The sequence below is a fragment of the Pleurodeles waltl genome, chromosome 4_1 (assembly GCF_031143425.1).
Source record: "Pleurodeles waltl isolate 20211129_DDA chromosome 4_1, aPleWal1.hap1.20221129, whole genome shotgun sequence".
Taxonomy (NCBI): domain Eukaryota; kingdom Metazoa; phylum Chordata; class Amphibia; order Caudata; family Salamandridae; genus Pleurodeles; species Pleurodeles waltl.
The window spans coordinates 929,979,383-929,997,448 of NC_090442.1; positions in this window are offsets into that span (position 1 = coordinate 929,979,383).

Genomic DNA, 18,066 nt, shown 5'->3' on the forward strand with positions numbered 1-18,066 from the left:
GTTCCTGCTGTTAACCATAGGACCCCAAAACGGCAGAATACCCTTTGCGAAATCTCCAAATTCTTGTCCTGTAGTGTCTTCTTTACTTATGACACCTCTAACTATCCTTGTCTTATGGTAATCTGCCACGGCCGTGTAGGTGGGAGGTAACAGGACGAAACAAAACATGTGCCTGAGAAGTCAGGAGGCAACCATGTATAGGCTCTATTATGGCAGATGAAATAGGTACCCTTAGCTGCTAAGAACGAAGGAGAAGTCTGAGACACAAAAACATATGTTTCAGTGCAGATACTTTTCCCTAACTGAGCTCTGGGATTCTTGCCATTACCTTGCAGACATAGGTGACCCTGATGGGGTACAATCCAAATCGGGGAGGATCTCTTTGCTCGCTGGTTCCCACTCCGAGTAACTCCATATCCTGTTATGTTCCATCCAATATATGCTAGTGTCTCATCTCTCGGGATAGTCTCATAGGAAATATCTTCCCTAATCATATCTACTATACCCTTAGCTAGAGCACTATTCTTAGGATTATCTTTCACAGAACGTAGGGGGTTGGCTTCATACGTGTATATGAACACCGTTCTATATGCCCACACAGAACCATTATGGCTGAAAGGTAGGACCAGATAAGGGATACCTTTATCAGTAGTATGAGGCATAAGACCACACACCCAACAGTTAGTTGTGTTCACTACTAATTGGTGTTGGTGTAGAAGCTGAATGAATGAATTGTTGACAAATTCTAATCTTCTGACAGACTCGTGTTCAGGCAGGGGGTGAAAAGAATGCGAGGAAACAGTAGAAGGAGGTATGGGCTGTGTAATGGGTGCAAATGTCACTTGAAAAGAGAATAAAACATATCCTATTAAAAACGTCATTACACTAAGCAACATGAAAATACATAATATCAAAAATCGTTTCTTTGTCATCATTATCCCCATTCTGGCTTTAAAGTCCATCTGTCTGGCAGGTCTCTCATTCTTGAAAAACTCCATCCTCTCTAATTGCTGCTCGTGGTGGTAGGGTGTTCTATGCTAGGGAATGCTTCTGTCAGTCCAGGGCAACTCCCTTAGACCGACCAGAACTGTCGACCTAACGTCTTCAGCTGCACTCCAAAGACTTGGGCAACCACGACCCTACAGCTGAACCCGGATGGCGGTTCGAAAAGAAAAAAACAAAAATAAGAAAGTTTCTCAGATGAGAGAGCCGCACTTTTAAAAAAAATAGCAAAGGAACGGGAAAAAAATTATTTGTCCTTAGTTCTTGGTCTCAAATTATAACGGCTTTTTCCAGGTACTGTCTGGTTCTGGAACAAGAGTTCAGGCTCTGTAGTGTTCAATCGAATTGACGGTGGCACAGCTTCTTGCAAATTATTGTCCCTTTCTTGTTCAGAAATTGTTCCTTTTACACGTGCATCGCTAAATGGCAAAAAACGAGGCACAGTCTCAGTATCAGAGTCAGCATAGTACTGAGCCGTCCTACCAGACGCGTTATGTTGCTGGTCAAAACTATTCATTGAGTTTTGAGACGGAAAGGAACGCGTTTTCTGGGGGAAACTTCCACGTCCTCTACCTCTAGGAGCTTGTTGAACACCTCGACCTCTTGCGCCAGAAGCACCATTCGTACGCTGTAACAAAATAGGACAACTATACTTGAAATGACCCTCTTCTTTACAATATGAACACTGATTGGGACCTACAGGAACACGTGGTTGAGAAAACTCGAACCTTTGCGAGTTTCTCTGAAACTGTTGAGGTTGCTGATAGTTACTCTGACCACCACGTGGCGGATACGCCTGTTGTAAAAGAACCTTCGTCTTTAATTCTTTAGTTTTCTTGTCTGCTCTATCCTTCTCATCTTTATCCCTATTTTCGTAGTACTGTGCAGTAGCCAATATTTGTGCTGAAGAGTAAACGGCCCAAGAACTCTCTGAATCCTTCAATTTCTTACACAGCTCGGCAAGCAAATTGTGCACAAACTTGTCGACGAACAACCATTGACCACCTTCTGTACTCATATCTTGACCACTGTGGTCGATAAACGTTTCCTCAAACCTGGTGAAGAAATCAGACACTGTTTCATCTTTCTTCTGCTTACACGCAGACAATTTATCCCAATTCACACGCATCGCAGGCATTAAAGTCTTCATGTAAGTAATGATCCTAGCAGGCAGTTCTGCTACCAAAGGCTCAGGCTTGGCACCACCAACTTGTCTATCATTTGCAGCACTAATATTAGCCCATGAGTCACCTAAATCTTGTGCATGATCTGTATGGCGAATCAATCCCCACAAAGGCTGTGGAACAACATTCCCAAATAACATGTCTATGTCGGCTAAATTCATAATGCATGAGTCTGCAGTCTGTGATAATTCCTTATAATACCCTGCAGGGTTTTTACGGGGATCAGGCAAAGTCTGCTTAAGGGCTAAAACTTCAGCTCGCTTCCACGGAACATGTACCCAAACACGCTGAAAATGAGCTGGGACAGCATCAATTTGATTAGCAACATCAGCCGGAACGGCGTCCTTCCATACCGGAGGGACTTCTCTCATTGGGTACTGTCGCACCTTTTTTTTAACAGAGGAGTCATGTTGGAACAATGACTGAGAAGGATCCTTATTCCTAAAGGCCAACAACGTCGCAACTGCTGTCTCAACATCGGGACCCACAATCGTGCCCTTTGCAAACTCAAACCATACACGGCACAAATCAGGCGGATTTGTTTCCAAATCATTATCTTCCAATTCCTCACAAAGGAAAGCACACATTTTCTCAAAAAACGTATCTTTGTTTTGGTGCTCCCCATTGACGGAAGACATCCATAACAGACTCTACATCGTATCTTAAAGGGTAAACAACCCATTTATGCGCCATACGGTCAAACATTTCTCTCTCTTGAGAATTAGGCAGTTGACTACGCGACTGCTTACGCTCCGAATCTGGGGTCACACCAGACGACCCAAAGAGAGGAAATATAAGGCTGGCAACAGTATCTGTCATTCTCTGTCGGACAGAAGGAGAAGTTGATGAAAGAACAGGAGGAAAAACAGAGGAAGGCAAGGCAGACGCAGAAGCAGACGCATAGGCAGTAACAGGAAGAACACCAGAAGAGGCAGTCGATGTAGTACATAAAGTCGCAGGAGGTACAGATGGAGCAGGTAGCGAAGTCGGCGGCCCTTGAAGGGGCTGCGCCATAGTAGTAGGAGCCAACTGAAGAGGAGCTGGCGGCTGTGGAAGAACCTGAGGCACAATAACCGGAGGTTGCACAGCTAAAGGTTGCGGAGGTGCTGTAACATTCTGCGCATAAGGGGGTGGCGAACTCAACATGTGTGACATTAAAGGATCTTTCTCAAGTTCTTTTGCTGCATCTTGCTGAAGAAGCGGAAGAACTGGATAACATTTATCGGTCACCAATTTACGTTGCCTGTGCAACTGCTCATTCATCTGTTCTTCTTCATCATCTTTAAACTGCATGGCAGCTTGCATTATCGAGATACCCTCTTCCCTCTTATTTCTCTTTGCTAATTTAATTTCCTTCTGTTTGGCTTCCTTACGCCATAGGCGGAAAGAGTCAAACATCGCCGGCCGGGCTTTCTTCTTAAAAAGTTTAACCTCCAGATTATTCAGAATCTCTGTGTCAAAACTACCATATTGGGGCCATTTTAAAACTCCATCTTTCCTGGTGTATCGGATCCATACTTCATTGTATGTGAGGGGGCCTATGCCATGTTTCACATATAGTTCATAGGTTGGAGTTCCAATCGGAGGAACCAGACACGAGTCCTCCAATCGGGAATCCCTATTATAACCAAGACAAAACAAATTTCCATGTCTGCTAAGACCAGGCATCTTCGCTCTCTGGTCTAGCTTCAAACTTCAAAGGATTATCGAATACGATAGTCTCGTGAATACACGAATCCCTCGGCTTTGGTACTTGCAAGTTCCAAATCAAAGATCCCAAGGGGATACCAAACTAAGAACCAAACTAAGGACTGGGAGACGCTCCACTTATACTTAACTGAGGTATCGATGACGTCACCAGAAGACTCGTTTATCGTTTCGCTCTACCAAATCATAAAGGGTCCAAAACAGGGCGATAGTCAGGGCAGCAGTCCTTCGTAGCCGTCGGGAAGCGGGGAACCTCGCAGCAAAGACTTTCGGACCACGTCGACATACAGGGGTCGATGAAGTGGCGGCCTCCCTCCAGAATTTCCACACAAAGCTCCTCACGAACCTCTGGCTTGGACTGGTACTGCTGAAATCGCCCCACGTTGGGCGCCAACTGAAGTACTGGGTTTTTCAGAACCCAGTGGTGCCAGGGAACACACCCTAAGACTTCGAGTCCTTCCTGTTTCAGACTACAGAAACACAGAGTCTTCTTGGTGAAGTCAAAGATCTTGTTTATTGGCTGCAGCCAGTAACAGGTATCCTAGAAGTACAACACAGTGTATATTCTCAGGAGACTGCTCCCTTTGCAAAGCTAACCTTCTCTTTTATACAAAATATTATGCTTTAGGCAAACATTCCTTATTTTACAGTTGACCATTCACATATTTTCACTACAAAGAAATAGCAGGGTTATGATGACAAGCCCATATTCCAGTTTGTCCAGCCCTCAATCAATTACCCGGCAAGGCTTAGTACTTTCATCAGATATCGACGGACCCCCAATATAAACGGGCACCTCCTCCTTGTAAAGCAAGTCATAAAGAAAGAAACAGGGACAGGTGCGTGTAAGATTAGGCATGGTTTGTGTGTGATGAAAGGTTTTATGATGTGTTGTGCCTTGATACTAATCTCATTCGGCCACTGGGAAAGAAACTGGCCGAACAGGTTTGGCTTCAGGCAGTGGAGTCAGCTTGCCCAGGTCACAGAGGAGTCAGCAAAGAGGTACGTGTCCTTCAGACTCGTTTTCAGCATTAGACATTGGCCTATGTGAGGGCAATCATAAAATGGCTGTCGTTTAAATGGAACACGAGGGTTCAGGACGGAAACTCTGATATTCGGGTGATTTAGTTACCCGAATATGAATACAATGCTTGTGCATACTATTCTAATCATTCTCGGTCTGCTGATACCAAAATCGTTGTGATACGACGATGTTTATAACACGGGTCCAGAATTTTCAGTACCACACCACAAACTCCGGTGAATGCCCACACAGACACATTGTTGCATGTATTGACACAAGTAGACTGTGGTCACCTCAGCACAGTCCCCTGTGCACATGCAGAAGGCCCTTGACTCAACATCCTTGCTAAATATCTGAGCAGCAAGTTTTTCTTAATTTTGGGCCTTCGAGTTTCCACCGCATTAACAATCTGACATCCAGTTGACAGCACCCATCCAGCACTTGAGGCTGGAGGATACCTAACTACCTGCTAAATTTGTATGACATTAAGGGGGTCATTATGACCTCGGCTATGAGTGGAAATGTGGTGGTAGTACCGCCAACAGGCTGGAGATACATACTGCCACATTATGAGAATGGCGGGTTGGCTGCAGCCACTTCTCCACTCATACCACCATGGTGGAATCATCTGCCAAGCGGGCGACGTCAATCTCCAGCCCAGCGACAGGCATAGTACCGCTGGTGGCATTATGAGCCTGCCTACCACCATGGTTATCCTTAGCAATAGGCCCTACTGGTGACAGCTCCCCCAACACACACCTGACACCCCTCACCCCCCTCCATCAAAATTCCCCCCACCCCCTCCTATCCTCACCCCACCACCCCCTCCGATCCTCAAACGCCCACCCCTACCCCTTCTGATCCTCACACTCCCCCATAACCCATACATGCACACACCTCAATCATGCACCAGGCAACCCCTCAATCACTCACACTGGCGTACACGCATTCATACACACACTGGCATACATGAATTCATATACACACTGGCATACACACATTCATTTACACACTGGCATACACACATTCATACACGCATACTTCCAGACATGCTCACACACATTCTTACAAAGATCACACTGACATGCAGACACGCACTCACTTCACCAATATTACAGGCATTCACTCACATGCATACAACCACGCAAACAACACAACACACACAGATGCATTCACATATACACTCACACATTCACGCACACCCTCAGACACACACACACAACACCCCCCACCCTCCCACCCACTTCTCTGTCAAAAGCCTGACTTACCTTTGTCAAGGAGGTCTTCCGGCAGGGAACGGGAAGGGGTGCTGCTACTGCCAACAGCACCCCGCCAGCAGAACACTGCCTGGCCGTATCACAGGTCATGATACGGCTGGCGGCGTTGAACTGGCGTGGCAGTGCTGATGGTAGCAGCACCAGCTTACCATGGTCCACCAGTATGGTCACTGCTGGATTTCCGCCCTTCTTGTAGCGGAAGTCCGGTAGTGATCATAATATGGCGGACGGACATTAGCCACAGTGACAGTATTTTGGAGGGTGTCACCATGGCAGTAGGTGGTTTTTATCACCCTTGTTATAATGAGGGTCTAAGTGCCATCTGTACCCAACAAATATGCTGACCCTGATTCTATGAATCATGTGCCATCATGTATATATGCAGATGGCATAGTTTCACCCCTAGAAGCAGACGGACAGACATTTTATTCCACTGGACATTTCTATGGCTGGAGCCATTACAGGTCGTTCTTGAAAGACCAGGGCTGCTCCTTGAGCCTCTTCCATTTTTCCCTGCTCTCCAAAGCTCAGGGAGAGTTTAAGTGAGAGACAAGGAGAGTTAAGGTAGAGAGAAAGCGATTAGAGAGGTAAAGGAGAACAGAATGAGGGAAAGATAATGGATGGAAGGATGGATGTCATATCACCAGAAGATGAAGTGAGCAGGACTGGTTCCATCATTTATGTCACGGCTGCTTTTAGTTTCCCAGGCCTTCCCTGCCCCTAGGTACTCAAACATTTTAGGAATCTGCCCCAGCCAGGTCACAAAGGCTACATGAGTTGAATTTGCTGAACAAAATAAAATTTGACTTTTTCATCTATCTAATGAAATTGGTGACAAACTTTCATTCAAATATACACTTTTAATTGATTTTGAATTGTTGACCGAATTTAAACTTTAAACAATACATAAGACAATAGTCGGCCTGCCTGTATCATTTTATGGAGCTTGCTTCCAAAACTTAATTGCAAATTGGTCACAACTCTTAGGTGTTTACTCCTCAGTTAGTAGAAAATGAACCCTGACCCAACTCACAGAAGGAATTATCTCACAAAGACTGAGCACATCAGTATTGAGCATTGCAGGAGGCTGGCCTGGTTTGTTGTGGGTACCTTGGGTACTTACAGATTATACCAGGTCCAGTTATCCCTTATTAGTGAAGTAGTAGTGTTCTAGCAGCTTAGGCTGAAAGAGGGAGCTATAGCAGAGCAGCTTAGGCTGAACTAGGAGACATGCAAAGCTCATGCAATACCACTTATAGTTACACAGTACTTATACACAAGTAAAGACAATACTCAGTGTTATCAAAAATAAAGGTATTTATTTGGGTGACACAGTACCAAAAATATCTTAGAGACAATACTCCTGGAGGTAAGTATTATACACAATATATACACTAGACACCAAAATTAGACAAGTAAATAGTCATAGAACAATGCAAACAGTAGGAAATCCTATAGAATGCAATGGGAGAAAATAGGTCTAGGGGCAACACAAACCATATACTAACAAAGTGGGATGTGAATCACAAATTCTCCCCTAGACAAGTGTAGTGTGTGCAGAATCGCTTTGAGAGTAATAATACAGTAAATGCAAGTAAATTACCCCACCCAGAGCCCAGAAAAGCGGGAGTAAAGTACTGCAAGTTTCCTTAGGACACACTACACCTCGTTTTGGGGATTTTGCAGCAGCCAACCAAGTCTGCAAAGAACAACTGCTGGATTATTGGGCCTGATGACCTGCAAAGGAAGGGGACCAAGTCCAGAAGTTGAAAGAAGTTCCAGGAAGGACAGGAGCCCCTGCCAACCCAGAAGAGGGTGCAAAAGAAGAGTCCCTGGTTAGTAGAAGACTGCAGAAATGCACCCTAGGAAGATGCCAGAGGGTTCCTGCAATATGCAAAAGATGTCCCACAGTATGAAGATTGTTGCAGATGAGATTTCATGTTGGAAGGCACCAACAAGCCTTAACTACAGCAAAAGTGAATTTTCATCAAAATGGCGCTGGATGGACCCACGAGGGACCTGGGGGCCTCGACTCTGCGTGAGGAGGAAGAGAGGATTATCAGCACTTTAGAGAGCCCTCAGGATGCCAGCCAGTACCCCCAGAAGCCGCAGAATCCGGGTTCAAAGGAGGTGCAAAATGTGGTTGATTCAGCACAACAAAAAAAGGTCCCACTCAGCGTGTTGAGCATCACAGGGTGGATTGCTGGGGACCTGGGCCAGGCTGTGCATGAAGGAATTTTGCAAAGAGTGCACAGAGGCCTCAGGAGGCGAAGAAGACACAACAGACAGGGGCACAGTCTTTCTCAGAGAAGTCAAGGTCTTACCTCCTCGAAATTGCATCAGCAGGACCTCAAGACAGACTATATAAATGATGTCCACCCTCTGTGTCCTTAGGAGCACGCTTGTTGCCGTGAGAGGAGTTCCAGGGTACTGGTCGTTGCCTTGGAAGGTGCCTGCTTGGATCAGGGGAGTGATTCCGTCACTCCACAAGATTTGTCTTCAGTTCTTCTGGTGCAGGATGAAGACAGGGAGTCCCCAGAGCGTGCACACCATGGACACTGTTGCAGTTGCTGACTTGGAGCTGAGGTTACTGAAGAAAAGTGTCTCTTGTAGACACTTTGTTGCAGTTACAGCGTTTCTTGGAGCAGGCTGTGGTTGACCCGAGGTCAGAAGAGTGTGAAGTGGTTGCAGATGATTCCTGAAGGAAACTTGAAAGCAGAATCTGAAGAGAACACACAGGAGAAACCCTAAATAGCCATGAGAGGGGGATTGGCTACCTTATCAGGTATGGACCTATCAGGAGGGGTCTCTGACGTCACCTGTTGCCACTGGCCACTCAGAGCCCTCCAGAGTGCCCCTATACCTTGCAAAGCAAGATGGCTGAAGTATGGGACACACTATAGGAGCTCTGGGCATCACCCCTGGGGTGGTGATGGACTGGGGAGTGGTCAGTCCCCTTTCATTTGTCCAGTTTCCTGCCAGAGCAGGGGAGAAGGGGTCCCTGAACTGGTGTAGACTGGATAATATAAAAGCATTCCCAGAGGCTGGGGGAGGCTGCCCCTCCCCAGCCTGTAACACCTATTTCCAAAGGGAGAGGGTGTAACACCCTGCTCTCAGAGGAAATGCTTTGTTCTGCCTTCCTGGGACTGGGCTGCCCAGACCCCAGGAGGGCAGAACCCTGTCTGTGAGGTGGCAGCAGCTGTAGCTGCAGTGCAAGCCACAGAGAGCTGGTTTGGCAGTACTGGGGGGTCCATGGTGGAGCCCCCAGGATGCATGGAATTGGCTCCCAAATACCAGATGTGGAATGGGCGGACAATTCCATGATCTTAGAAATGTTACATGGCCACATTCGGAGTTACCATTGTGAAGCTACATATAGGTATTGACCTATATGTATTGCACCCGTGTAATGGTGTCCTGGCACTCACAAAGTCCGGGGAAATGGCCCTAAACTATGTGGTGGCACCTTTGCTAGTGCAAGTGAAGGTTAGACATATAGGTGACTTATAAGTTACTTAAGTGCAGTGAAATTGGCTGTGGAATAGTGTGTGCACTATTTCACGCAGGCTGCAATGGCAGTCTTCTGGAATGGTTTATCTGAGCTCCCTATGGGTGGCAAAAGAAATGCTGCAGCCCATATGGATCTCCTGGAACCACAATGCCCCGGGTACCTAAGTACCATATACTAGGGACTTATAAGGGGGCTCCAATATGCCAATTGAAATTGGTAAATGAAGTCACTGGCCTACAGTGACAAATTTAAAAGCAGAGAGAGCATAAGCACTGGGGTTCTGATTAGCAGAGCGCCAGTGACACAGTTAGGCACTACACAGGCATACACATTAGGCCACAAACTAGGAGCACTGGGGTCCTGGCTAGCAGGATCCCAGTGAGACAGGCAAAACATACTGACATATAGGTTTTTATCTATGAGCACTGGGGCCCTGGCTAGCAGGATCCCACTGACACAGTAAAAACACACTGACACACACTCACAAACAGGCCAAATGTGGGGGAAACCATTCTAGAAAGAGGCTATTTTCTCACAGGCATAACGTACATCATGAGAGCATTATACCCCATTGTAAGTGCTAAAGTGGAACACACCTACTAATTAGTGCACCACTTACAAATTCCAATTAGTGTGTACACAATTTGCACCTATACTTTTCAGGCCAATTGTAATAGAGACCCTCACTCTGTTTGAGCATCAAACATGTGGCAGTTTACACACACTTCTTCACAAAAAATAATTCCCACACAACTTCCAGTGGATGGGCCATGTCAAAGCTACTTGACATAACTCGGGCCCTGTTCCAGTTCTATTTGACCGAGGTAATTTTATGTCATTTCACAATTGTTGCCTTACATATACTTCATTTTAGATGGTTTAGCAAAAAGAGCTACCACATTCCTTGTAATAAAATGAATGGCCAAATACTCCTTGACTGGTTACTTTGAATCAGACGTAGACATTCTAATGTCATTAAAGGTCACTGCTAAAACGCCCTATGAAACCATTATCTGCAAATTGCTTAGACTAAGGCTGCAACTTGTGCAGGGTGTGAGAGAAGGGTACTGAAGTATGGGTTGCTGTATGAAGTCCTCGCCAAGCCAGCACAGGGTACAAGGATACTGGACATTGCAGAAGGCTATGTGCATATAGGCCATACCGACAAGTCATGCTAAACAAGTACAGCACCTAGGATACTGGGAAAAGGGCGCAGCCAAAGGCCATGCCATAAGACCGTTAACAGTTGAACACAGCTGCACACCAGATCCATGGGGTGGAGGGGATATACAGAAAAACGCTGCCATGTGTTGAAAAATATCATCACAAGCATCACATATACATGGTTATCATGTAATGTTCCTTACTAATTATTGTAAACAAAAACTAAATCCCCCCAAAAACATCAGTTTAAGGGCATTATCAATATGCTTTAACACATAAACAGAACTTCAGTCCAAGCAGCTCACACTCACAAAAGAGGCATTTGCCTTTCATTGGGTGAGTGGAATTGATCTTGTTCTTTGTTATGCTATTTTCTATGTCTCCATGAATCTAAGTATACTTCATTGTAGACTGCAACTTAGCTGTAAAACAAAAGCACCCTTACTAATATGGATGGATACAAGATGAGGATGTAAGAACAATTACTCCCAGATGGAGGTGAAGTCATTCTTAATATAGCATCTGCAAGTGTAGGAGCAGGATGATGTACTTAGTTGCAGAGAAGGTGTTTTTAAATAAATATGTATTTAGCTCTTTGTAAGAACTGAGGGCCTCATTTACAAGAGGCATGTGCTCCCGGAGCTTCACTTTTTATGATACTCTGGTTGCCCAAGCCTCTCAACCATGTCTATGAGGCAACGCAAAGCCACCCTAAATGGATTTTCATTGGCCTCATAGATATGGAATAAGACAAGGCAGCTCAAATCAATGTATTGTCTTACTTTAAGTCAGAATCATTCCATGGGCATTGCTGTGGGTGTTCCCAGGCAGCACCCATGGGTATTGACACGTTCCAAATTTCACATGGATCTGTAAACCTGGGAATGCATCAAAACTGTTCCCCTCCCAAGAAAGGCATACCATGTAGAAATAACTGTATTTCTGCTCATTTGTTCCTATTTCCCTGCACCATTTCGTACATCAGTGCAGGCAGAAGGGTCAGGAACTTGTTGTCTTACATTAATACTGCACATTCCTGCCCTATCCTTTTGACGAAGGGCAGCACAGCAAAGTGGTTTGCTGTGCTGTCCTGAGGAAGAAACTCGTAAATGAGGCCCTAGAGGAGCACTGGCTGGGTCTTGAAGTTGCAGTTCCTGGAGTGAGTCTCAGATCCTGTTGCATAGAAGGAGAATATTTGTCTTCTAGAGATCACCTTGTATTTATTGGTGTTAAGATTGATGATGTCAAGACTTTGTGTGTTTTGTTGGTCATTGGAGATCTAAATCTTGTCTTCCATGTAGGATAGTATGTTGAAATTCTCTTCATTGAAGGCCATGCAGCAGATCTTGGATGTGATGTGGGGAATTGTCAATAAATACAATCGTACTTACTCAGTCATTAGGGCAAGTGGATACAAAAGGACTCTGCTCAAACTGTTAAAGAACAAACATTATTAATAAAATACAGGTGAACAAATTGTATAAATGACGTGTACTAAAAGGCCTTATTGGAGAAACTTGTGCTAGAAATGTAAAACATACATACATGTTTGAAAATGTGGTTGACATGGTGTCCACCATATCAAATTCTATGTGAAATAACACATACCTTTGAAAAAATATTATGACGAATTATAACTACTTGTACTGACAAAAGATAATTGATGTTTATGAAGAAAACTAATGATTTGAAAATATTATTGACTGATTAAATAATGTAATAAACATGTTGTGGAATACATGATGCCAATTAAGAGTGGTTTACATCTATAAAAAAAAATCTTCTTCATGTCTCAACATTTGACAAAAGGCCGACGCTTTAGTATTGTTCCATAGTATAATGTTGAGATAGTATGCTGACTTTATTGAAATTCTTTTGCAAACATTGTTTATTAACTACCCCATTAAAAGCTCACAGTGGAAATCTACTGCATTTTCATTCTGCTCATTCTGTACTTCCTTGTGATAACTATTGAAAGTTTAACAAAGGGTCTTAGTTTCTGGCAGGATGTCATGTTGAAAAAAAAATATCATGTTCTGTGCCGTTTTCTACAGTTTTATTATTCTGCAGAAACTGTTGTTCAGAGAAGAGTGTCAATGTGAGACTATCTCGAGGAAAAAGGGGAGAAAGTCTGAAATTGGAGAATTCAATTGGTTGTTCACTATCACACTACATAGTTGTGTCCAATAGGAGTCTAGCTAGCGATTTGTGGAACTTTAATTAGGCAAAGTTCTAGATGATGTAAATCAGTTCTGTCTAGTTCTGTTCCAGTTGACAGCAATTATGTCCAGTTACTTATGATTCTAACAATTGAGATACTGTTAGGCCCAACTTTACTGAACTGTTGCTCTTTTCCATGTTCCTGATTTCTGAAGACATGTTGTTCCTATGCTGTGCTGACGAAGACTCTGCTAACTGCTGTCTCTTTTAAGAGAGGTATAACCAATATACATTTGTTTCATTTACAGGTTTTTGCTTAGAAATCCAACTGTATTTCTGCTAGTGCCATAGTTCAGATATTTTCCAAATACATTTTTGCCTTATTTTAAATTTTTGCGTGTGACAAAGCCAAGCCCCAAATATGTTATTCGAATTGGAATTTGGAGGCAAGGATGTCAGACCCAATAATTGGTATACTTATTTATTAATTGATTATGATTGATTCAACAGCACAAATAATGAAATCTGTTGCTAATTCTCAAATAATTATATTGGAGTGTTTAATGGTGATTGCTCTAGTTAGACTAAGGGCTTGATTTAAGAAAAGTGGCACGCTATCATATGTAGTGCCACTTTTCTTATGGCCCTTTGTACCCCACTACCACCTCCATCTTTGCGCCGTGTTTAAAATACAGCACGCCATGGCGCAGGGTTGGGGACAATAGCGTCAGAATTTCTGACTCTATTGATGTACTGTTCATGGTTAGCGCCAACATTTTGAAGCTAACTCTGAACAGTATATAGGGGCCCCTTGAAAACAATTGCCCCTTGAAAACAATTGCATGCCCCCTTTTAACTCCTTCTCTGAGCAGCCTTTAGAAATGCCAAAATAAATGATGCAAAGAAATCTCTCAGATTTCTTTCCACAATTGTTTTGGTCCATCCTCATGGGGGAACACCCCCTTGCACACATTACACACCTGGTGGAGGCATAATGTGGAGTAAGGGGTTACAAAGTGGTGCAGTGCATGCATTTCACTACTTTGTAAATCTGGCACAGTGGTTTTGGCCTCATTGGGCCACATTAGCATAAACATAGATGACACTATTGTGGAACAAGGAAGTGGTAGGGGCTCTTCAATATGCCCCGAAGATTCTTCAGATTTTTGGAAAGACTGTGTTGTTTCTGTATTGCTACCATCTGGTGTTGCATATTATCTATGTGACTTTAGCATTGTTAATATAAGGGCAACAAATGTTTAAACTATACTAAATTGGTGTAGTGATTTGTGGCCACGTAGGTCATGGTGTGTAAAAAATACTGATTTCTTACTGCATATCGTTATCTATTAATATTAGTTTCTTTTGTTTGATTTGATGATCTTATTACTCCTGCCTGAGTCAGTCGACCTCTGAGGGTAGTAGACGTCACTGCCCTATTACATGTCACCCATTTCTAATTTAGGAGTTCACATGCCCATAATGCCAAGTGGATGTCTGCACTTTGTATCTGAGCAGTGATTTGCCTCCTTCCTAGTGGTTGGGCACTATGTTTGAAGGCTTGTTATAAACCAATTTTTGGGGAGGGATGCCTCAGGTCTTCAGTGAGAAGAGAGTTGGTGTGAAATGTTAAAATTGTATAGGAAAAACCATTGAATCTTTAAACTGTTAACTTATTTCGAACTTTTGATAATATTGTGTTACTAGATTAGTAAAGACTGTGTCAAGGGTTCATTTCTATATAAATGAGGTGGGATTAGCCATATATTACATTTTTATTTTTTAGTGGCGTTTCAATACTATGCTATATTATATATTTTGTATCAATGATTTATATTTAGATGTGAGATGGTATTGTTGTATGATAGACGAAATCATCCTGAAACCCAGAGCTCTTTTACCATGAGATCTAGGAGATTTGGAACTACCTGTCAGTTGTGGGGTGAATCCATCGAGATTTATCGCCACAACCCATTCTTCCACTTGAGGTTGTTTGCTCTCCTTGGTGTTTAGGTCAAACTCAGCTTTCAGGGGATTCGGTTATGAGTGGGCTTTGTGAGCATTTACGAGACTCCTGCCGATGTTATGCTCCTGAAGTGCATTGGGTTTGCTGGAAGGTGCCTTCCTGCATACAGCAAAGGTTTTCCAGCAGGCTAGATTCCGTGTTTTGTAGTGTACTTAATGAAAGCACCTGATTTCCAAACAACATTCTGTATTTTGGCAAATAACTCGATCAGCCTCTGTATCCAATAGTCACTTGAAGGATTCCCCCTGAAAGTCAAACCAGTAATATTTGCTTGTTGGCTATACCAAAGCACTCTCCATCCAATTGTGCACAAATGCGCCAGGAACTAGTTGAGTTCTGGAATGGAAATTCAATGAAAAAAGAGTGATCCTTATCGCACTCCTATTATATATGAGGTGATGAGCCAACATACTTGAAACAAGAGCAGCAGCTACCTGAAGCAATTAAAGGATATTCAAAAATATTTTAAGGGGCCTGTATCACTTAAATAGAATTCTCAGCTGAGTGAATCTAAGTTCTAGATCTATCTCAATCTGTATTATGATTAAAGTTTCCAGTTTACAGACAGAAATACGTCTATTTTTCTGTGTGTTTTTATTTTCAAATGCAGAAGGAATCCAGAAAATAGGTCTTCTTTGAGTGATCTTTAATGGTGTTAATCATGACTTCTAGGCCAATCGCTTTTTAGCAAGGTGCTAGGTACTAGTTTCAAATTAATTATTGCACTAAACACAAAATAATACAGATAAATACAGAGTTAGAGCAAAGAACATAGATGGATAAGTACAGATGGAAATGCCTAACAAGCACTATAAAATGCAATGGGTTTTGCCCATGTGCATTACTTAGGCTTCTGAACGTCCTTTCGAAATTCACCAGCCAAAACAACTACAGTTGTCATATTTGTAACAGGAAAATTATTATTTGTAACAGTGGGGAGGGTATTAAATACAGCAAATATACATATAAGCTTTGTAAGTTTCTTCTACATTACTTTCACAAATTCATTTATACTTTCTTTTTTTTGTTGCTCATAAGATAATGTTAAGAGAAATAAACATTGATGTTTCAGTTTTGCCCTATCTTCCTGTAGCCCATAGAAGGAGGCAGTTTGTGTAATATAATGAGGCTGTCTGCGAGCAAACCATACTAATCTGATGCTTGCAGCGATTCAGCCAGCACCGTTTCCACTTCTTGTCATCTGATTAAAAAGAGATGCAGGGGTGGGATTATTTTTACAACAACAAAATTACAGAAAATATATCCCAGGAATCTGAAAGTCCCCCTCTGACTAGCCTCTTTAAACTTTAAAAGGTTATGTAATAGTCAACTTTATATATTGTGAACCCGGGAATAGAAAGTCCCACTTTCAAACTACTTATAGGAAGTCAGACTAAGTCAGGAAACATGCATTACGATGTGCATAAGACAGAGAGAGCAGAATCTGTTTACATATTTAACATTAACATTTTTTTTTTATTACAGAATACGTAAGAATCCTAAATTGTGTAATTTAGGGATTCTGTACTTGAAGTTCCTAAACAGGAATGCATAACAAGCAACGGCATCTGATGCCTCGCTCCAGATTGCAAACAAAAGGGAGCACTAGAGTAGGTCCCTGCTTTGGTCCCAGAGGGACTGGTGAGTGCACATTGCGATTATAGTATCCCAGCAGAGGTGCTGACACGATACAAAAAGATGCAGCAAAGTGGATGAAAACAGTACTTGGGCCACAGGAGACTGATAAGAGCAAAAATACACAAGGAACAACGGGAACTAGTATGCAATAGCCAATAGAAATTGAGAGAAATTAGGTGGGAAGCACAAGAAGCAATGAAAAGCCAGGGAGGATTGTAAGCCCCCTATGAGATTTATATTAAAAGCAATAGATTTCACAAGCACAGCACACGTGCTGTGCAGGGGAAACCTAAAAAAATAAGTACCATAGAACCTGAAACTCTATGATGATCAAATAAACTTGTTCTCTCTTAATAAATAATGTATTATTCCTTTATATTTGTGTTTATGGGGCTTGAGGGTCATAAGATGTTTGCTGTATCAAATAAAAAAAAACGGAATATAGCCTGATGTACAAAGTCATTCTGCAGCCACATAACCTGGGAGCCACAAAATCACGGTCTTTGTACCCACAAAGGGGCTTTGTACAAGAGACAAATGCCAATTTAGAAGTTGTAAAAGTCTTTCTGACTCATTAAAAATGCTTTTCCTATCCTTTTTAATTACAAATAGGAGGTGCAGAATGTGCATCATCTACCTCTTTGCAATTTGGGAAGGTGTGGATCAATAGTGTGTGCCACAATTGTGATCGCCAATCATTCCTCAGTTACCAACTCCCATATGGGGTGGTACCTCATTGGCAAAGAGGCCAGCTTCCCTTATGGGCATTGTGCCAGCAGCCTGGGGGGATATGTGAATGTGTATATCTGCAACAGGATATACTATTTGTACATGCTTGAGATTCTTTATCTTTTAATTGCACTCAAAAGTTCTGTTGATCTTTTTATTAGTCTTGTTTTATGAAAATATAAAACCTCAGAATCTGTATAGTGCGATGTATAACTTGCACTTATCTGTATTTTCTATGTGTCATGTTCCATACAGTACCTCTGTGCCCCCACGCCCGTCCTAAACGTGATTGTTTCCTCCACCGTCAATGTCTGCCAAAGTCGGTGTAGTTCATGTGCACCAAGGTGCTGAGCAGACGCAGTAGGATTTTACTACATGTCCCTCATCTTTATTTGTTTCTATATTTTTCTGCGAGGGCTTGGCTTTTCTCACATGCCTCTGAAAGCGAACGACAGTATAAGTTCTATTTTTTACTTATAAAAAACGATATTGGTAGGGTGCCATAATTCACACCATGATGTGAACACAATGTTCTGTCTTCATTTGAAAAGTTCATGTTATATTTGACAGTCGTCTTCTACCTGTACATGTATAACATGCCATAACCCGATTTCCAGCCAATAAATTTGAACATAATTTTGTTT